The sequence below is a fragment of the Oryctolagus cuniculus genome, chromosome 8 (assembly GCF_051225735.1).
Source record: "Oryctolagus cuniculus isolate XC-2025 breed Fujian yellow rabbit chromosome 8, ASM5122573v1, whole genome shotgun sequence".
NCBI lineage: Eukaryota > Metazoa > Chordata > Mammalia > Lagomorpha > Leporidae > Oryctolagus > Oryctolagus cuniculus.
Window position 1 is genome coordinate 22,842,414 of NC_142874.1, and position 23,367 is coordinate 22,865,780.

Below are 23,367 nucleotides of genomic sequence, written 5' to 3' on the forward strand. Positions count from 1 at the left end.
CCAGCAGATGGAGATCTGCATGTGCACACACGCATGTGTGTGTGTGGGGGGTCTTCCTCTGTCTGTTACGCTGACCTTCAAATAAATAAATAAATCTTTTCAAAAATGAAGTTAACTTTGGTGCCAAAAAGTTTTAAAATCCATGTACACAAAGGTCTCTAAAATGCTCATGGAAAATGTGCACTAGGAAAAAACTACATGGATTTCAATTGTTTTATGTCAAAATAAACTTATCTTTCAATTCCATTGGCCATGAATTTTGTGACCTTCATGTTTGCAAGTTCATAGAACTGTTAAAGGAAAGCTACCTTCTTACCCCAAGATTCTTGCCTGGTATCCAAGAGAGAATCTCTACGACCAAGCTCCTCCACGTTCACTGTGTCCGTGGAAAGAGAAATTCTCTGTGGTTGGGAGGAGAGGGCTCCTCCTCAAGCTCCACCCAACGACTTATTCAGGATTCAGATCCCCAGTGGAACATCACTTCTTCACCAAGGCTTCTTGTTCCCCTTTGCCCACATGCCCCTGGCCAAGTCACTCACTCATCCAGCTTTGTAGCTTTCAGTATCATCCAAATGATGTCAATTTCCAAATTTACACCTCCAACCCAGCTTTGCTTCTGCATGCCAAATGAAATAAAATATTTCCATTTGGATGGATCGCAGACACTTCCTGCTTAATATGGCCAACACTGGATTCCTAATCTTTGCCCCAAAAACCTGCTCATGTTCAGTCTTCTCCATCTCAATTACTGGCTCCTCTACCCTTCATCTGGCCAAGCCAGATGTCTCTTAGTCATCCATGACTTCTCTCTTTGTCTCATAAATCTCATTCAATCTAGCAGGAGTTCCTGTTGCCTTGACCTTCAAAATCTATTGTAAATTCTAGACTTCCCGATGCCTCTACTGTTACCACCCTGGTCCAAACGATTATCTTCCTCCTAGACTGCTGATCTCCTGGTTTCCCTCTTTAACCCTTAAAATAGTTTTATCACTACAGTCAAGAGTGATCTTCTTATAAATAAGATGGTGTCATATCTCTGCTCGAAACCCTCCATGGTGCCTGCATCCATCTGTGTAGATGATACAATGACCTATTAGTGCCTACAGGATCTGCCTCACATCACCTCTCTGACCTAGACCCTTAACCTCTGTTCACTCCATTTCAGTCATGCTAGAATTCTATCAGTTCCTTGAACTCATCAGCAATGTTCCTACTTCAGGGCCTTTGCACTTGCCGCCATCCTCCAATATTCACTCATTCTTTTCCCTCTTTGATTTCAAGCTTCTGGACATATGTCACCCTCTCAGGGAGACCCTCTGTCTCTAGACCATCACAGACTCCCCCTCAATGCTGCCTCTGTCCTCTGCATTATGTTTCTCCTTGGTGTTCTCCTTGTAATAATCACAGGGTTTGAATAGGGTTTCTCCCCTCCAAAAACTCACCTAAGATTTAATCTCCATGGTGAGATATTAACAGGTAAGAGCAGGTAGGAAATTTAACTAGGGACCTGGGCTCTGGCCATCATGAATGGGTTAATCCATTTATATGATTAATGGACTAATGGATTATCTCAAGACTAGATCTGCTATCAAAGCTGGAGTGACTTGGGCTCTCCTGTGCTCCATCTCTTGCTGTGTGATGCTCTGCTAACCCCAGGACTTCACCAGGAAGACCATCACCAGACAGATGAGGCTGCAACCGTGGACGAGACTGTGAGCTGAAATAAACCTCTTTGCTTTATAACTTACCCAGTCTGTGGTGCTGTGGTATTAACAAAAGAAAACATACTAGGAATTTTTATTATAACTGTTATTATTACTATTACTATTATTATATTATTATATATTATATTACATAATATATTATGTTATATATAATATACTGTATATTACTACATATATTACTATTACTTTTATTAGTGTATCTGTGCTTGAGAGGCACAGAGTCAGAGAGAGACAGTGAGAGAAAAACACAGAGAGCTCCCATCTGCTAATTCACTCCTCAAATGTCCACGACAGCCAGGACAGGGCCAGACTGAAATAGGAGCTGGGAACTCATTTCAGGTCTCCCATGTTGGGGTGACAGGAGCCCAATTACTTGAGTCATCACCACTGTCCCTGGGGTTTGCTTTGGCAGGAAGCTGGAATCAGGAGCCAGAGCCAGGGAAGAGAATCCAGGCACTCTGGTGTAGGATGCAGGTGTCTTAACCAGTATCTTAACTGCTTGGCCAAATGCCTTCTTCCTGAGACGTATGTTATACAATTACGTTATGCTGCTGAATTTCTGTGTCCCTTGACTCAACTACATCTCCCTTTCTGCTTCATTCACTGATGACTCTAGCACCTAGAACAGTACCTGGCACAGAGGTATCTGTTCAGTGAATTGAGTCAGATCACCAGTTATTCATCACTTAGTATTACAACTTTTTGTGGCCTTTGTCACAATGGTATTTGACTGATTTTGTTAACTATGAGTTTAGTTACAGAATATATCTCTCCTCCATAGAGTAAAAGTAACAGGAGGCCTGAGACTGTGTCTTCGTGACACTGATTTCCCAACAACCTGCAGAGCATCCTCTGCTGAGCAATCCTTACCTTACTCATATTTGCTGAATGAATGAACCAAACCATCAAGTACTTAGCACTGGATTTCAGGGCTGATTCCCCGTTCCCGAAGTGTTGCAAACAGGCTACCTGCTACAAGTCCCTTGCTGAGACAAAAAGAAGGAAAATCTGGAAGAGATAGGTTTCAGGGTACCCAATGCCAGGATATGAAGTTTCACTCAAGAAGGGTTGACCAGAGTTGTTTATGTGTGGGGGTGTTGTTTGGGCTTGGGTGTGCTTTTCTCTTGTGTGACTGAAACGGTGACATCTTTCTTCACATGCTTGCTTATTTCCGGAAGGTATCAAAACTTCTTCAGGCAGTAAGAAAGAACAGTATAAGATTATTGCAGCACATTCCAAGTGCATACACCAGAGTGCAAGTCCAAATTGCCCAAGGGATAGAAAGCTAGTAACTAAGACAATTTCTCAATACTGCAAGTAACCCAATTTTGTACTTTTAAAAAGGTGGTGTGAGGCCGGCACCGAGGCTCACTAGGCTATTGCTCTGCCTGTGGCACCGACACCCCGGGTTCTAGTCCTGGTCAGCCGGGTTCTGTCCCGGTTGCTCCTCTTCCAGGCCAGCTCTCTGCTGTGGCCAGGGAGTGCAGTGGAGGATGGCCCAAGTGCTTGGGCCCTGCACCCCATGGGAGACCAGGATAAGCACCTGGCTCCTGCCTTCAATCAGCGCAGTGCACCGGCCACAGTGCGCCAGGCCGTGGGGGCCATTGGAGGGTGAACCAACGGCAAAGGAAGACCTTTCTCTCTGTCTCTCTCTCTCACTGTCCACTCTGCCTGATTAAAAAAAAAAACACATTATGATGTGGCAGGCATATCCCATATCAGAATGCCTGGCTTTACATACCAGCTCTGCTCTAAATCATAGCATCTTGCTAATGGACACTCTAAGAGACACTAAGCGGTGGCTCAAGTAGTTGGGTTCCCACCACCCACAAGGAAAACCTTTAAGGAGTTCCTCCTGGCTCCTGGCTCCAGCATGACCCAGCGACTGTTGCAAACATCTGGGGAGTGAACCAGTAGATGGGAGATATCTCTATGTCTCTCAACCTTTCAAATAAATAAATAATTTAAAGAGTACATTAAGGTTGCTCTGAAGTTGGGGAAGAATGGGTTTCCTAGATCTTTTGCTTAGTGTTATACTGTCATCTAGTGATCATAAAATGTAAGACTGACCTGCAGACTGAAAAAAAATGCAGTTGCCCAAGGCACAATCCCAAACTAGCTGATGTAGCTTTTAAGATCCCTTTCCGGACCCCGGAGGCACAGGCAGTCACAGCAAAAAATTAACAATTGGGATTACTTACATCAAATTGAGAAGTTTCTGTACTGCAAAAGAAACAGTCAGGAGAGTGAAGAAACAACTGTGGGGAGCAACTCGGACTAGACTAAGTTACTGGAATTAAGACTTATTCTATGCATCTGCTCTCCCACAATATGGCGCTGAGAAGGGAGAAGCAGCTTCTACACAGCTGCCTCCAGTTCAACCAATAAACTGTAGGACCTGCTCCTGATTGGAGGAGAGCAGCGTACTCGGCGTCTGGGTAGCAGAGTTGGGATTGGCGGAGGAGGACTATAAAGAAGGAGAGAGACAGCATGCACCAGGAACATCTAGGGGGAACATCTATCTGAAGGAACACCTGTGCAGCCCCCGAGAGAGCCGGCCGGCGGTGTGCTGCTCCCCCGCGGAAGTGGGGAATGTGGCAGGGGGAACCGCCCTTCCACGGAGGTGGAAGGGTCGGTAGCCAACCCGGGAAGAACCAGCAGCAAACCTGGGGAGGGCCAAGCAGACGAAAGAACAACGCAGAATCCTGTGTTGTTCCTCCACAAAGAGGGGGAGTGACAACAACTGACAGAATGGGAAAAAATATTTGCAGACTATGCAACAGATGAAGGGTTAATAACCAGAATCTACAAAGAGATCAAGAAACTCCACAACAACAAAACAAGCAACCCACTTAAGAGATGGGCCAAGGATCTCAATAGACATTTTTCAAAAGAGGAAATCCAAATGGCCAACAGGCACATGAAAAAATGTTCAAGATTACTAGCAATCAGAGAAATGCAAATCAAAACCACAATGAGGTTTCACCTCACCCCGGTGAGAATGGCTCACATTCAGAAATTTAACAACAACAGATGCTGGCGAGGATGTGGGGGAAAAGGGACACTAACCCACTGTTGGTGGGAATACAAACTGGTTAAGCCCCATGGAAGTCAGTTTGGAGATTCCTTAGAAACCTGAATATAACCCTACCATACAACACAGCCATCCCACTCCTTGGATTTTACCCAAAGGAAATTAAATTGGCAAACTAAAAAGTGGTCTGCACCTTAATGTTTATTGCAGCTCAATTCACAATAGCTAAGGCCTGGAATCAGCCCAAATGCCCATCAACAGAAGACTGGATAAAGCAATTAATGATATGTACTCCATAAATACTTTACAGCAATCAGAAACAATGAAATCCGGTCATTTGCAACAAAATGGAGGAATCTGGAACACATCATGCTGAGTGAAATAAGCCAGTCCCAAAGGGACAAATATCATATGTTCTCCCTGATCGGTGACAACTGACCTACCACCAAAAAGGAAACCTGTTGAAGTGAAATGGACACTATCAGAAACAGTGACTTGATCAGCCCTTGTCCTGACTGTCGAGGAATAACTTAATACTTTATCCCTTTTAGTATTTTTTTTTGTTCTAGTTAATACTATTGGTTGAACTCTATAATCAACACATATTTATTCTTAGGTGATGAAATTTAACTGAAAAGTGATCCCTGTTGGATATAAGAGTGGGAATAAGAGAGGGAGGAGATGTACAATTTGGGACACGTGCAATCGGACTTGCTCCAAATGGTGGAGTTAGAAATGTGCCAGGGGATTCCAATACAATCCCATCAAGATTGCATGTACCAATGACATCTCACTAGTCCAAGTGATCAATTTCTGTTCACAATTGATCACACTGATAAGTCTAAGAGTGAAATGGATCACACAAACAAGACTAGTGTCTGCGAATACTAAGTGATAGAGTAAAAAAGGGAGAGAATGATCCAACATGGGAAGCGGGATACACAGCAGACTCATAAAATGTCGGATGCCCTAAACAGCGCTCTGGCCTCAGAATTAGCCCTTAAGGCATTCGGATCTGGCTGAAGAGCCCATGAGAGTATTTCAGGCATGGGAAGCCAAGACACTCTGGCAAAAAAAAAAAAAACAAACAAACAAACAAAAAAAAAAACCCTAAATGAAAGGTCTCTTCGAGTGAGATCCCAGCAGAAAGAACGGGCCATCAAAGAAGGAAGTACCTTTCTCTGAATGGAGGAGAGAACTCCCACTTTGACCTTATTGTCTGAATAAGATCAGAGTCGGTGAACTCAAAATGCTTCCATAGCCTTGGCAACTCATGACTAGAGCCTAGGGTGATTACTGATGCCATAAACAAGAGTGTCAATTTGTTAAGTCAACAACAAGAGTCACTGTGTACTTACTCCTCATGTAGGATCTCTGTCCTTAAAGTGTTGTTCAATGTGAATTAATGCTATAACTAGTACTCAAACAGTATTTTTCACTTTGTGTTTCGGTGTGGGTGCAAACTGTTCAAATCATTACTTAATTTATACTAAATTTACCTTCTGTATATAAAGAGAATTGAAAATGAATCATGATGCTATTGGAATGGGAGAGGGAGTGGGAGATGGGAGGGTTTCTGGTGGGAGGGAAGTTATGGGGGGGGGAAGTCATTGTAATCCATAAACTGTACTTTGGAAATTTGTATTTATTAAATAAAAATTAAAAAGGAAAGAAAAAATTTTATCTCATATGGTGTTTAAAGAATGAAATAAAAGATTACAAATCAGGGGAAAAAAATCCCTTTCCACTCATGGAGAGGGCCCCTTTTAGAGGCTACTGCTTCTTCCTGAAGTGCTCGAGCATGGAGAAAAGTAATTTGTGCTAATAAATCACTTTACCTGGATTTATGAAAGAGATATCGAATGGGGGACGGGTGTCACCATTACTGTTCTTTGGATTCTGATATCACAGTGATCGGAGGCCGCCTCAGGTCAGGTGGTCCTCAGACTCCTTCCTACCCACCTCAGTGCAAAGCTATAAGTAGAAAGCAAGCCGGAGAGCAGGATCCCAAGATTGCAAATACCCACAGGAAGATCCGAGTCACACAGGACAAATTAGATAGTAAAATGAGAGGGAGGACACACGCCGGAGACAGAGCCATGGGAAATTCATGATGGGAAGCCTAGGAGTCCAACAGAGACTGGACAGGACCACACTGAAGAAGCAAATAAGAAAGGGACTTGATGGAGGCCCGGCAGAGGCAAGGCAGAGGCGCAATGGAGGTGGGACGGGGAGGCCGGCACCAGCCCTCAACAGGTTAAATGGGAAATCGCGGGAGGGGGAACTAGGCCAACTGCACTGAAATTCCACCTGGGAAAAAGAGCAAGTATAGAGGGACAGAGAGAGAGGTAGGGCATCCTGCTGCCCATCTACACCTCCCCATCCCCACAACTGGACCCTCAGCTGGCTGGGAGAAGCCATGTTCATTGCTTACATTTTCCAACTTAAGCAGGGAACGGCCTCCTCTGCCTCCTGTGCACAGGCCCATCAATTACAGGGGCCACCTCACCACATGCCCCATCCAGGACCAAGGACCACAACATTTCAGAGTAATTTCTTCCCCGCCACGCAAGCTGTACAACAGGAGAAGTCCTGAATATTGAAAACTGGAGCTCATTCCACGCACCAGTGAGAAGCCAGCCAGGCCCCAGTAGGCAGGGCCCAGTGCACCAGAGCTCATACCCACCCACATCACAACTGAGAAGTGAGCAGGGCTCCTGGAGGCAGGGCTGCGTGCTTCCACTTGCAACGCAGACACACAGCAGCTCATCTCACAGGGAAACCTCACCACAAGCACTAAGACACAAATTAAAAAGAAAACCAACCAGACAAAAAAGAAACAATACAAAAATGCCAAAATACAAAGGAAAAACCCTAAATAAGAATAAGGAAGACACTATGAGCCTCCCAAAGGAATTACTACAACACTTTCATAACAGAAAGATGAAGAGATCAAGGATATGCCAGAAATGGAATTCAGAAAATTGTCAGATTATTTAAAAGCAATTAGAAACAAATTCACGATCTAAATTAAAAGCACGCTCAGATATTGAGATATTCAAGGGAACCCAGAATGAAATACTAGAAATGAAGAATTCAACAGATCAAATAAAAAATGCAGTGGAAAGCAGTAACAACAGAATAGGTGAGACAGAACAAAGAATATCAAAACTAGAAGACAAATTTATGGAAATATTAGACCAAATAAATCAAGAAGAAATTAGAAAACTAAAAAACACGGTTAGAGATCTACAAGATTGTTTCAAATGATCCAACATACAGATCCTAGGATTTCAGGAAGGTGTGGAGGGAGAGAAAGGATTAGAAGGCCTTCTTAGTGAAATAACAGAAAATGTCCCCCGTCTGGAGAGAGAGAGATTCAAGTACAGGAAGTACAGAAAACTCCTAACAGGCACAACCAGAAAAGATCTTCACCACCACACATTGTAGTAAAACTCTCAACGGTAAAACATAAAGAAAAAAATCTTAAAATGTGCATAAGAGAAACAGCAAATCACATTCTGAGGAAATCCAATTAGATTCACTGCAGACTTCCAATCAGAAACTCTATGGCAAGAAGATATATTCCAAGTCCTAAATGAAAAAAACTGCCAACCCAGAATACTGTACCCTGCAAAGCTCTCATTTATGAATGAAGGAGAAATAAGGATCTTCCACAACAAATAGAAATTGAAAGAATTTGTAACTACTCACCCAACCCTATGAAACAAGCTTCTTTAAGATGTGCGCTACACAGAAACAGGAACATCACTACAAAAGAAAATGAACTCAGAAAATGATCCAGCAAAACTACAAAGGAAATCCAAAATACAAGAACAGCACTATTTATGGAAACATGGCAGGGCAAAGTCGGTACTTAACAACAGTCACCCTAAATGTAAATGGTCTCAACTCCCCTGTAAAAAGACACAGACTGAATAACAGTGACTTGATCAGCCCTTGTCCTGATGGTTGATGTACAATTTAATACTTTATCCCTTTTAGTATTTTTTTTGTTCTAGTTAATACTATTGGTTGAACTCTGTAATCAACACATATTTATTCTTAGGTGTTGAAATTTAACTGAAAAGTGATTCCTGTCAAACATAAGAGTGGGAATAAGAGAGGGAGGAGATGTACAATTTGGGACATGCTCAATCTGACTTGCCCCAAATGGTGGAGTTAGAAATGTGCCAGGAGGTAAAACTGCCGCCCGGTCGCCCCCAGCCTGACTCCGGCCGTCGCCGCCGCTGCCGGGGGGAGGTGGGCCATGATCCAAAGGAACAAGAGCAGTTGAGGAAACTGTTTATTAGTGGTCTGAGCTTTGAAACTACAGATGATAGTTTGAGAGAACATTTTGAGAAATGGGGCACACTCACAGATTGTGTGGTAATGAGAGACCCCCAAATGAAATGTTCCAGGGGCTTTGGTTTTGTGACTTACTCTTGTGTTGAAGAAGTGGATGCAGCAATGTGTGCTCGACCACACAAGGTTGATGGGCGTGTTGTGGAACCAAAGAGAGCTGTTTCTAGAGAGGATTCGGTAAAACCTGGTGCCCATCTAACGGTGAAGATTTTTGTTGGTGGTATTAAAGAAGATACAGAGGAATATAATTTGAGAGACTACTTTGAGAAGTATGGCAAGATTGAAACCATAGAAATTATGGAATACAGGCAGAGTGGGAAAAAAAAGAGGATTTGCTTTTGTAACTTTCAACGATCATGATACAGTTGATAAAATCGTTGTTCAGAAATACCACACTATTAATGGGCATAGTTGTGAAGTGAAAAAGGCCCTTTCTAAACAAGGGATGCAGTCTGCTGCTGGATCACCAAGAGGCCATGGAGGGGGATCTGGCAACTTTATGGGTCGTGGAGGAAACTTTGGAGGTGGTGGAGGTAATTTTGGCCACGGTGGAAACTTTGGTGGAAGAGGAGGCTATGGTGGTGGAGGTGGTGGCAGCAGAGGAAGTTATGGAGGAGGTGATGGTGGTTACAATGGTTTTGGAGGTGATGGTGGCAACTATGGTGGTGGTCCTGGTTATAGCAGCAGAGGAGGCTATGGTGGTGGACCAGAATATGGAAACCAAGGTGGTGGACATGGTAGAGGAGGAGGATATGATGGTTACAATCAAGGAGGAAATTTTGGAGGTAACTATGGTGGTGGTGGAAACTACAATGATTTTGGTAATTATAGTGGACAACAGCAATCAAATTACGGGTCCATGAAAGGGGGCAGTTTTGGTGGAAGAAGCTCAGGCAGTCCCTATGGTGATGCTTATGGATCTGGTGGTGGTAGTGGTGGATATGGTAGCAGAAGGTTCTTAAAAAAAAAAAAAAACCAAAAAACAGAAAAGGGCTACAGTTCTTAGCAGGAGAGAGAGCAAGGAGTTGTCAGGAAAGCTGCAGGTTACTTTGAGACAGTCGTCCCAAATGCATTAGAGGAACTGTAAAAATCTGCCACAGAAGGAACGATGATCCTTAGTCAGAAAAGTTACTGCAGCTTAAACAGGAAACCCTTTGTGTTCAGGACTGTCATAGCCACAGTTTGCAAAAAGTGCAGCTATTGATTAATGCAATGTAGTGTCAATTAGATGTATATTCCTGAGGTCTTTAATCTGTTGTAGCTTTGTTTTTTCTTTTTCTTTTCATTACATCAGGTATATTGCCCTGTAAATTATGGTAGTGGTACCAGGAATAAAAATTTAAGGAATTGTTAACTTTTCAGAAAAAAAAAAGAAATGTGCCAGGGGATTCCAACACAATCCCATCAAGATTGCATGTACCAATGACATCTCACTAGTCCAAGTGATCAATTTCAGTTCACAACTGATCACACTGATAGGTCTAAGAGTCAAAGGGATCACACAAACAAGACTAGTGTCTGCGAATACTAGCTAATAGAATAAAAAAGGGAGAGAATGATCCAACATGGGAAGCGGGATACACAGCAGACTCATAAAATGGCGGATGTCCTAAACAGCACTCTGGCGTCAGAATCAGCCCTAAAGGCATTCAGATCTGGCTGAAGAGCCCATGAGAGTATTTCAGGCATGGAAAGCCAAGACACTCTGGAAAAAAAAACAAAACAAAACAAAACAAAACAAAAAAAAAACCTAAATGAAAGGTCTCTTCAAGTGAGATCCCAGCAGAAAGAACGGGCCATCAAAGAAGGCAGTACCTTTCTCTGAAGGGAGGAGAGAACTTCCACTCTGACTATGACCTTGTCTAAATAAGATCAAAGTCAGCGAACTCAAAATGCTTCCATAGCCTTGGCAACTTATGACTAGAGCCTAGGGAGATTTCTGACGCCATAAACAACAGTGTCAAATGTTAAGTCAACAACAGGAGTCACTGTGTACTTACTCCTTATGTGGGATCTCTGTCCTTAATGTGTTGTCCAATGTGAATTAATGCTATAACTAGTACTCAAACAGTATTTTTCACTTTGTGTTTCAGAGTGGGTGCAAACTGATGAAATCTTTACTTAATATATACTAAATTGATCTTCTAAATATAAAGATAATTGAAAATGAATCTTGATGTGAATGGAATGGGAGAGTTAGCGGGAGATGGGAGGGTTGTGGGTGGAAGGGAGCTTATGGGAGGGAAAAAGCCATTGTAATCTATAAACTGTACTTTTGAAAATTATATTTACTAAATAAAAGTTTTAAAAAAAAAGACACAGACTGGCTGAATGGATTAAAAAAAACATCTATTTACTGCCTACAAGAAACACATCTTACCAACAAAGATGCACACAGACTGAAAGAGGATGGAAAATAATAATCCATGCTAACAGAAACAAAAAAGAGCTGGAATAGCCATTCTAATATCAGACAAAATAGACTAACACAAAAACTATTAAGGGGTGGAGCCAAGATGGCGGAATAGTGAGGACGCACACTGATAGTCCAGGAAAAGATAGGTTGATAAAAGAGGAATTACAGTAATCACAGGGAAAGGCTTGGAGGAAAAATACAGAGGAAACCTTTCCAGATCTAGTGGATGTGACACAGACGACCAGCAGGGAGAGCAGGGACGCCCATGGCTCCGAGTCCACACATCGGCGCTGGAAGGGGAGGTGAGCTCAGTAACCCGAGACATTGGCAGGGAAACAGCGGACCGAGTCTAGAGGGAAGCGGGCTTGAGGCGGGAAAGTTACCACACTGACTACAGGAGAGAAAACAAAAAGTGGGGGGGTACTGGTATGGGCGAGTTTCTCTCTCCACTGACCTTGCAAAGGCAAGCAAGAGACAAAGAGCAGGTGCCATTCTGGATATACGTAACAAAAGGGTAGAGCTAATGAACTGAGTCAGGGTGAAAAAAAAAGAGACAGTGGGTGAGACAACTCACAGAGGTCACGTAAGTACTCTCCAGAGATGCTACAATTCGGTATCCTAGACAACACAGTGGGAGACTGCAGGAGAAACTAAGCCTGCACAGATTCTTTGGGTGGTCTGTTGGAAAAAGCAGACGAATGATATACACATAGAAGCCAGAGATCAGAAGCTAAATACCATCAATTCTGCTCAGTTGTGCGGTATTACTTCCCTCCTGAATAAAAAAAAATAAAATAAAATAATAAATAAATAAATAAAAAGAGATTTACCACACCTAACCTGAGGGTGTCACCTATGGCACACCCTGAACCCTAAACAACCAAGCAGAGCTCTCTGGCCACACCCATCTCAAACCTCCAAGGCTCCTCCAACAGCAGGCAGTCCACTTAACACAGATATAGTAAAAAAAAAAAAAAAAAAAAAAAACTCACAGTGAGGGAAGAAGAATTCACAATGCCGAGCAACAAACAAAAAAAAAACGATGGAACAAGATCAACGAAGACACCATGACGCCTCCAAATAAACAAAACACCCCAAGCCAAGATTATGAAGATGATGAGATAGAAGAAATGCAAGATACGGATTTCAAAAAATTTATGATAAGAACATTTAGAAGTTTTCAAAAGCAAATTCTTGAACTACAGAAATCCTTATTGGACAGGATAGAAAATCTCTCTCATAAAAATGAAATTTTAAGGAAGAATCAAAATGAAACGCAGAAACTAGCAGAACAGGAAAGTGTGATAAGTGAAGAGAAATCAAAATGAAATGAAGGACTCAATAGATCAAATAACAAACACATTAGAGAGTCTAAAAAACAGAGTTAGTGAAACAGAAGAGAGAATATCCGACTTAGAAGACAGAGCACATGAAAACAGTCAAACCAAAGAAAAGAAGAGGAAATTAGAAATCTAAAAAATATCGTTGGGAATCTACAGGATACTATTAAAAAAAAACCAACAAAACCAACATTCGAGTTCTAGGAGTTCCTGAAGGCATGGAGAGAGAGAAAGGATTAGAAGACCTTTTTAGTGAGATACTAGCAGAGAATTTTCCGGGTTTGGAGAAGGACAGAGACATCCTAGTGCAGGAAGCTCATAGAACCCCTAGTAAACATAACCAAAAGAGATCCTCACCATGACACGTTGTAATTAAACTCACCACAGTGAAACATAAAGAAAAGATCCTAAAATGTGCAAGAGAGAAATGTCCGATTACTCTCAGAGGATCTCCAATTAGACTCACAGCACACTTCACATCAAAAACGCTACTGGCTAGGAGGGAATGGCGAGACATAGCACAGGTGCTAAGAGAGAAAAATTGCCAGCCCAGAATATTATATCCTGCTAAGCTCTCATTTGTGAATGAAGGTGAAATAAAGACCTTTCATAGCAAACAGAAATTGAAAGAATTTGTGGCCACTCGTCCAGCCCTGCAAAAGATGCTTAAAGATGTGCTACACTCAGAAACACAGAAACACGGCCATCAATATAAAAGAAGGTAAAGGAAGAAAACTTACCAGTAAAAGAGCATAGGAATCTCAAAGCATATACTATAAAATATCTTTGGGAAAATGGCAGAGTAAAGTCATTACGTATCAATAGTCACATTAAATGTTAATGGACGTAACTCTTCAGTTAAAAGACACCGATTGGCTGATTGGCTTAAGGAACAAAACCCAACTATTTGCGGCCTACAAGAAACACATCCTTGTAACAAAGATGCATACAGACTGAAAGTGAAAGGTTGGAAAAAGATATTCCATGCCAACAAAAAAACAAAAAAAGCAGGTGTAGCCATATTAATATCAGACAAAATAAACTTTAATACAAAAACTGTTAAAAGAGACAAAGAGGGACACTATATAATGATTAAGAATCATCAATAGGTGCCTACATCAAGAAACTGGAAAGGCACCAAATAGATGAGCTTTCAATTCACCTCAAGGATTTAGAAAACCTACAGCAAACCAGACCCAAATCTAGTAGGAGAAGAGAAATAATTAAAATCAGAGAAGAAATCAACAGGATTGAATCCAAAAAAACATTACAAAAAAATCAGCCAAGCGAAGAGCTGGTTTTTTGAAAAAATAAACAAAATTGACACCCCATTGGCCCAACTAACTAAAAAAAGAAAAGACCCAAATCAATAAAATCAGAGATGAAAAAGGAAACGTAACAACAGACACCACAGAAATAAAAAGAATCATCAGAAATTACTACAAGGACTTGTATGCCAGCAAACAGGGAAACCTATCAGAAATGGATAGATTCCTGGACACATGCAACCTACCTAAATGGAACCAGGAAGACATCGAAAACCTAAACAGACCCATAACTGAGACAGAAATTGAAACAGTAATAAAGGCCCTCCCAACAAAGAAAAGCCCAGGACCAGATGGATTCACTGCTGAATTCTACCAGACATTTAAAGAAGAACTAACTCCAATTCTTCTCAAACTATTCAGAACAATCGAAGAAGAGGGAATCCTCCCAAATTCTTTCTATGAAGCCAGCATCACCTTAATCCCTAAGCCAGAAAAAGATGCAGCACTGAAAGAAAGTTACAGACTAATATCCCTGATGAACATAGACTCAAAAATCCTCAATAAAATTCTCCCCAATAGGATACAACAACACATCAGAAAAATCATCCACCCAGACCAAGTGGGATTTATCTCTGGTATGCAGGGATGGTTCAACATTCGCAAATCAATCAATGTGATACACCATATTAACAGACTGCAGAAGAAAAACCATATTATTATCTCAATAGATTCAGACAAAGCATTCGATAAAATTCAACACGCTTTCATGATGAAAACTCTAAGCAAATTGGGTATAGAAAGAACATTCCTCAGTATAATCAAAGCAATCTATGACAAACCCACGGCTAGCATCCTATTGAATAGGGAAAAGTTAGAAGCATTTCCACTGATCTGGTACCAGACAGGGATGCCCACTCTCACCACTGCTATTTAACATAGTTTTGGAAGTTTTAGCCAGAGACATCAGGCAATAAAAAGAAATTAAAGGAATACAAATTGAGAAGGAAGAAGTCAAACTATCCCTCTTTGCAGACGATATGAATCTTTACTTAGGGGATCCAAAGAACTCTACTAAGAGACTATTGGAACTCATAGAAGAGTTTGGCTGGCAAAGTAGCTGGGTATAAAATTAATGCACAAAAATCACAGCCTTTGTATACACAGGCAATGCCATGGCTGAGAAAGAACTGCTAAGATCAATCCCATTCACAATAGCTACAAAAACAATCAAATACCTTGGAATAAACTTAACCAAGGATGTTAAAATATATATCTACAATGAGAAAGATACGTCCATACCCTAATACTGACTTGCCCCAAATGGTAGAGTTAGAAACATACCAGGGGATTCCAATTCAATCCCATCAAGGTGGCATGTACCAATGCCATCTCACTAGTCCAAGTGGTCAATTTCTGTTCACAATTGATCATAATGAAAGGACTAAGAGTCAAAGGGAGCACATAAACAAGTCTAGTACCTGCTAATACTAACCGATAGAATAAAAAAGGGGAGAACGATCCAACATGGGAAGCGAGATACACAGCAGACTCATAAAATGGCGGATGTCCTAAACAGCACTCTGGCCTCAGAATCAGCCCTAAAGCCATTAGGATCTGGCTGAAGAGCCCATGAGAGTATTTCAGGCATGGAAAGCCAAGACACTCTGGCAAAAAAAAAAAAAATGACCTAAATGAAAGATCTCTGTGAGTGAGATCCCAGTGGAAAGAACAGGTCTTCAAAGAAGGATGTACCTTTCTCTGAAGGGAGGAGAGAACTTCCACATTGACTATGACCTTATCTAAATATGATCAGAGTCGGTGAACTCAAAAGGCTTCCATAGCCTTGGAAACTCATGACTGGTGCATAGGGAGATTACTGATGCCATAAACAGGAGTGTCAGTTTGTAAAGTCAACAACAGGAGTCACTGTGCACTTACTCCTCATGTAGGATCTCTGTCCTTAATGTGTTGTACATTGTGATTTACTGCTATAACGTGTACTCAAACAGTATTTTTCACTTTGTGTTTCTATGTGGGTGCAAATTGTTGAAATCTTTACTTAATGTATACTAAACTGATCTTCTGTATATAAAGATAATTGAAAATGAATCTTGATATGAATGGAAGGGGGGAGGGCGAGGGGAAGGGGAGGGTTGCCGGTGGGAGGGGAGTCATTGGGTGGGGGTAAAGCCATTGTAATCCATAAGCTGTACTTTAAATTTATATTCATTAAATAAAAGTTTAAAAAAAGATAAGTTTAGTTGAGACAAAAAAAAAAGAGGGGCCAGCAAATTGGTGTAGCGGATAAAGCCACCACCTGCAGTGCTGGCATCCCATGTGTGCACCAGTTCGAGTACTAGCTACTCCACTTCCAATCTAGCTCTCTACTCTGGCTTGGAAAAGCAGCAGAGTATGGCCCAAGTCCTTGGGCCCCTGCACCCATGTGGGAGACCTAGAAGAAGTTCCTGGCTCCTGGCTTTGGATCATTGCAGCTCCAGCCGTTGCAGCCATCTGGGGAGTGAACCAGCCAATGGAAGACCTCCCCACACACACACCGCCGCCTCTGCCTCTGCCTCTGCCTCTCTGTAACTGCCTTTCAAGCAAATAAATAAATCTTTAAAAAAATTATTAAAAGAGACAAAGAAGGAGACTATATAATGATTAAAGGAACAATTTAGCAGGAATATGTGACTATTATAAATGTATATACACCTAATTACAGGGCACCTGGCTATTTGAAAGAAATGTTAATTGATTTAAAGGGAGATATAGACTCAAATACTATAGTTAAGGGGGACTTCAATACCCCACTTTCAGCAATGGACAGATTAAACAGACAGAAAATCAATAAGGAAACAAAAGAATTAATTGACACCATAGACTAAACAGACTTAGCAGATATTTACAGAGCCTTCTATCCTACAGCCACAGAATACACATTTTTCTCAACACTACATGGAACTTTCTTTAGGATTGACCACATGCTAAGTGATCAATAAACCACATAAAACAAATCTCAGCAAATTAAAAGAAAAAAATCATACCATGCATCTTCTTGGACCATAATGCAATGAAGCTGGAAATCAGCAACTCAGGAATCTCCAGATCATATGTAAACAAATGGAGATTTAACAACACACTCCTGAATGAACAGTGGGTCATAGAAGAAATCAAAAGAGAAATCCAAAAATTTCTGGAAACAAATGAAGATGACAATACAACATACCAAAACTTATGGTATACAGCAAAAGCAGTGTTAAGAGGAAAGTTTATAGCAATTGGTGTCTATATCAAGAAATTGGAAATAAATGAGCAATTAATGCACCTCAAGGATCTAGAAAAACAACAGCAAACAAAACCCAAAACTAGTACGGGAAAATAAATAATTAAAATTAGAGAAGAAATCAAAAAGTTGAAACAAAAAAAATACTAATCAAAATACCAAAGACATTCTTCTTAGATCTAGAAAAAATGCAGCTGAAATTCATCTGAAAACACAGGAAACCTCTAATAGCTAAAGCCATGTTATACAATAAAAAGCCAGAGGCATGACAATACCAAATTTCAAGACATACTACAAGGCAGTTACTATCAAAACAGCCTGGTACTGAAACAAAAACAGATGGAAAGACCAATGGAACAGCATAGAAACACCAAAAATCAAGCCAAGCATCTACAATCAACTTATATTTGACCAAGGAGCTAAAACCAATCCCTAGAACAAGAGCAGTCTCTTCAAACAATGGTGCTAGGAAAACTGGATTTCCACATGAAGCAGAACTCCCACCTTACACCTTACTCAAAGATCCATTCAAAATGGATTAAAGACCTGAATCTATGACCTGATATCATCAAATTAATAGAGAGTATTGAGGAAACCCTGCAAAACACTGGCACAGACAAAGAGTTCCTGGAAAAGACCCCAAAGGCACAGGCAATCAAAGCCAAAAAAATAATAACAACAAATGGGATTACATCAAATTAAGAAGCTCTGAAACACTCAGGCAAGTGAAGAGGAAACCAAAAGACTGGGAGAAATTATTTGCAAACTATGCAGCTGATAAAGGATTAATAACCAGAATATATAAAGAGACCAAGAAACTCAACAACAACAAAACAAACAACCCAGCTAAGAAATGGGCAAAGGACTTAAACAGCCATTTTTCAAAAAAGGAAATCCAAATGGCCAACAGACACAAGGGAAAATGCTCAGGATCACTAGCCGTCTGGGAAATGCGAATCAAAACCACAATGAGGTTTCATTTCACCCCAAACAGAATGGCTTTCATATAGAAATCAAAAAACAATGAATGCTGGTGATGATTTGGGGAAAGGTACCCTACTGTTGGTGGGAATATTAACTGGTAAAACCACTATGAAAGACAATTTGGAGGTACCTCAGAAATCTAAATATAGTCCTACTATGTGACCCAGCCATCTAACTCCTTGGAATTTACCCAACGGAAATGAAAGCAGCAAATAAGAGAGTTATATGCACCCCTATGTTTATTTTAGTTCAATTCACAATAGCTAAGACATGGAATCAACCTAAATTCCTCTCAACTGAAGACTGCATAAAGAAATTATGGGATATGTACTCTATGGAATATTGCACAGTGGTAAAAAATGAAATCCAGTCATTTGCAACAAAATGGATGAATCTGGAAAACATCATACTTAGTGAAATAAGTCAGTCCCAAAGGGACAAATACCATGCATTCTCCCTAATCTGTGGTAACTGATAACTAGCAGAGCACCCAAAAGGTAACCTGCAGAAGTGAAATCGACACTATGAGAAGCAATGACTTGAACAGCCCTTGTCTTGACTGTCAAGGAACAGGTTTCTTTTTCCTTCTTAATAACATTGGTTGAACTCTTTACTTAACATAGAATTAACCATATGTGTATAAAGTCAGTTGAAAATAAATCCCAGCTAAAAATAAGAGTGAGAATTAGAGAGGGAGCAGTTACATAGTTCTGCATACATTCCTACAGACATACTTCTTGTTTTTTTTTAAAGATTTATTTATTTATTTGAAAGAGTTACACAGACAGAAGAGAGGTAGAGAGAGAGGTCTTCCATCCATTGGTTCACTCCCCAGTTGGCCACAACGGCCAGAGCTGCGTCAACCCGAAGCCAGGAGCCAAGAGATTCTTCTGGTTTTCCCACGTGGGTGCAGGGGTCCAAGGACTTGGCCCCTACTGCTTTCCCAGGCCATAGCAGAGAGCTGGATAGGAAGTGGAACAGCCGGGTCTCAAACTGGCGCCCATATGGGATGCTGGTGCTTCAGGCCAGGGCGTTAACCCACTGTGCCACAGTGCCAGCCCCCAGATGTACTTCTAAGGGTAAAGCTAAAAACTTGTCATGGGACTCCAAATCCCATTAAACTGGGTGATAATAATGCCATCTATGTGTTAAAGTGATCATTTTAAGTGTGTAACTGATCATATGGATAGGATTAAGTGTTAAAGGGATCATATAAACAAGATCAAGTGTCTGATAATAACGATAGAATTTAAAAGGAGAGAATGTTCCAACATGGGAAGCAGTCCACACAGCAGACTCATAGAATGGCAAACATCCTGAACAGCACTCTGACCTGAGAATCAGGGCTTAAGGCATTCTGGTCTGGCTGAAAAGCCCAGGAGAGCATTTCAGGCATGGAAAACTAAGACATTGTGGAGGGGGCGGTAGAGTCCTACATGAAGGGTCTCTGTGAGTGAGACTCCAGGGGAAAGAAGAGGCCATCAAACAAAGATGCCCTTTTCTCTAAAGGGAGGAGAGAACTTCCATTTTGATTATGGCCTTGTCTAAACACTGACAGAGTTTGTGGACTCAAAAGGCTTCCATAGGCTTGGCAGCACATGTCAAGAGCCTCTGGTGATCACTGACATCACACATGAGAGTGTTAACTGTTAAATTAACAACAGGAGTCATTGTGTACTTACTACCCATGCAGGACCTCTGTCCTTAAGGAGTTGTACTGTGAGGGTTAACTGTAAAACTTGTTCTCAGTTTTCTATATTTTGTGCATGTGTGAGTGCAAATTACTGAAATATTTACTTAGCATAGAGTTGGTCTTCTGTGTATAAAGTTAATTAAAAATTAATCTTAATGGAGAATGGGATGGGAGAGGGAGGAGGAGGTGGGATGGGAGTGGGGGCAAGAAGGCGGGTATAGGGGGAAGAACCACTATATTCCTAAATTTGTACTTATGAAATTTGTACTCATTAAATAAAAAATCTCTTTGGGAGAAAAAGCAAGCTGAAGGCAACTGCTTTCCATTTAAATGTTTGTGAGCACAGACCTTGTTCTGTTTTCCAACAATCATAAAATAGCTGAGTTGTATGAATATAAAATTTTTTAACTCCTAAAAATGCATATTATTACATTTAGCTGACTCTAAAGCCATTGCAAGTGGCTATGTATCTTTTGTGGATAATACAAAAATTTTATTCAAACACTCCCCTCTCAAAATATCATCTTCAGGATTGCAATACAAGAGGCTTCAAAAGGTTCCTGGAGAATGGAATTAAAAGCTAATTCACGGGGTCGGTGCTGTGGTGTAGTGGGTAAAGCACCTGCAGTGCTGGCATCCCATATGGGCACCAAGTCCTGGCCACTCCACTTCCAATCCAGCTCTCTGCCATGGCCTGGCAAAGCAGTGGAAGATGGCCCAAGTCCTTGGGTCCCTGCACCCACTTGGGAGACCCAGAGTAAGTTCCTGGCTCCTGGCTTTGGATCATTGCAGCTCTGGCTGTTGCGGCCCATTGGGAAGTGAACCAGCAGAGGGAAGACCTCTCTCTCTCTCTGCCTCTCCTTCTCTCTTTGTGTAATTCTGACTTTCAAGTAAATAAATAAATCTTTTTTTTAAAAAAAGCTAATTCACATTTTTATTATGAGATTTTTGGTGATCCCTTGTATACTCTAACACACCCTACACGACCTGTCCATGGAACTTATGGAGAATTTTTCTCTGCCAAATCAGCCTAAACTGTGGGCTGGTTTACCTTTACTTCTCACCACACATACTCTGTATGACAAAGGCGACTTGTCTGTTTGATTGGCTTCAATTTTCCTCAATCATTCCCACATTCATTTCGAAGGACAACAGGGAAAGAAAACCATCAAATGATAGAGAAATGGAACACATTCACTTACACCTGCTTTCCATATAAACAGAAAGCGAATGGGGGGGGGCACCTGCAGGATCACTTTATCTGGCTAATGTCTGGCAGGGAAAGATCTATAGGATAAACCTGCACGAAAAACCTCTCCAGAAGAGACAGACGTCTACATGATGCAGCAGGGCATGGCGATGTAGGCCTCACAATGTAGCAACCTCTTTCCATCAGAGACGCAAGAACTTCTCATTCTCTTTATTCAAGGGCATGAAACGTGCTTCCTGTGAGTAGGATGATTACAATTATGGATACTGCATGTGCTCTATATGTTTTTATGAGAAACAGTGAGCAAAGTGTTTATGGAAACTCCAAAAGAAGAGAATAAACCATCTCTACTTAAATAGTTATTTAGTAATAAATAGCTAATTAATTCTACTTTTGTTAGCAAAATTTTAAAATAAAGTTGAACTTAAACACTAAGGAGATTGTAATTAAATCACTGGCATCCATTTTTTAAAGTATTTCAGGGAAATGTAGGTTTTTAAAAGACTTCTTTATTTAAAAGGTGGAGCAAGAGAGAGAGACAGGGAGAGAGATCTTCCATCACTGGTACAGCCCACGATGGTGGCAACCACCATGTCTGGCTAGGCTGAACTCAGCAGCCAGAAACTCCACACTGAACTCCCACATGGATGGTTGAGGCCCAGGCCTCTTCTGCTGCTTTCCAAGGTGCATTGGCAGGAAGTTGGATTGGAAGTGGAGCAGCCATGACTGGAACTGGCATTCTGATATGGAACCCTGGCAGCATAAAACACAGTGGCTCAGCCTGCTGTTCCTCAATGCCAGCCCCAAAAGTTGTTTTTTTTTTTTTTAATTTTCGTCTTCATGTTTCACCTCCTTCTGTGACTAACACAGTAGAGAATAAATACCTGCAGTCTTTGTAGCATTTCAGAGAATGTTTTCTGCATCCATTCTGTGTCCTCTGAAAGGTCATCGCCACCAAATGGAACCAACCATGAGTCTTCTCAACAAGTCTACAGACAAGTTTAAACACTTTGTAATAAAGGAGCAAAGGCTCATAACCATTCTACAACTAATGCCAGACCCAGCAGACAGCACTGGAAGGTTATACACTAAGGAGAGAATGAGCTGGATTGTGGAAGACTTTTCAGGTCTGACTAAATAGTGTGAATTGGAACCTTCACCAGGGTTGGAGAATGTCTGGCCCATTTCCCATATAAGGCCCGTGAAATCATTTGATCTGGCCATGCCAAGGCAACAGCCAGTGGCACCTGAAATTCAATAAACCTACAGCTGGCTAATTTTTAAGCTAATAATTTTGTGTGGTCCACAAATGATGCTATAAATATCCAAATGGACCTTGGCAGAACAAAGGTTCCCCAGCCCTGCAAGCAATGACTTTCAACTCAAAAGCCAATCAGAACAAAGCAACACTGTTTTTATTTCTCCATATCACAGTATTTAAAGTTTTGAAATTTCAATTAATATTAAAGGAAAATACAAGATTTATACTCATCAAAGAAGTTGTGATTGGACCGCTGCTGTGGCATAGCATGCTAAGGCTCCATCTGCAGGAAAGGCATCCCATACAGGGCGTTGATTCATGTCCTGGCTGCTCCTTTTCCAATTCAGCTCCCTGCTTACAGCCTGGTAAAGCAGTGCAAGAAGGCCCAAGTGCTTGGATTTCTGCACACATGTGGGAGACCCAAAAGAAGCTCCTGGCCCCTGGCTTCAGATTGGCTCAGCTCTGGCCAATGAGGCCATTTGGGGAGGGAACCACTGGATGGAAGATATTTCTGTCTCTCCCTCTCTCTGTCTGTAACTCTACCTCTCAAATCAATCGATAAATTGAAATCTTAAAAAAAAAAAAAGAGGATGTGACTTTTAAGGTTAAGAAACAGTGCAGACTTAGGAATAAGCAGCCACTATGTCTTTGAAAAAGCAGGATTCAGGAGAACTATTTCAGGAGCAAACGAGAGAAGCAACGGCAGGTAGGAAGATTAATCAGTTCAAATGTCAGGGGCAAAAGGACAACTCTGTGTATAATTAAAGGAGAAGAAACAGTCGTGAGCAA

General features: G+C 41.3%; 1 long non-coding RNA gene and 1 pseudogene across 3 annotated transcripts in view; one reads left to right on the plus strand and one right to left on the minus strand.

The window, feature by feature from the left end:
* LOC149124912 (uncharacterized) overlaps positions 1-23,367 on the minus strand; it is a 189,069-nt gene that overhangs the window by 146,044 nt on the left and 19,658 nt on the right. Inside the window, exon 1 of one of the 3 annotated variants that reach the window (XR_016211719.1) lies at positions 317-359. The exons of 1 other annotated variant lie outside the window; for it this stretch is intronic. This is a non-coding gene — a long non-coding RNA (uncharacterized LOC149124912). Of the gene's footprint in view, positions 1-316; positions 360-23,367 lie in introns of those variants that run through there. One more of the 3 variants, XR_016211720.1, reaches the window with a different exon arrangement.
* LOC149124913 (heterogeneous nuclear ribonucleoprotein A3 pseudogene) lies at positions 8,932-10,129 on the plus strand (annotated as a pseudogene).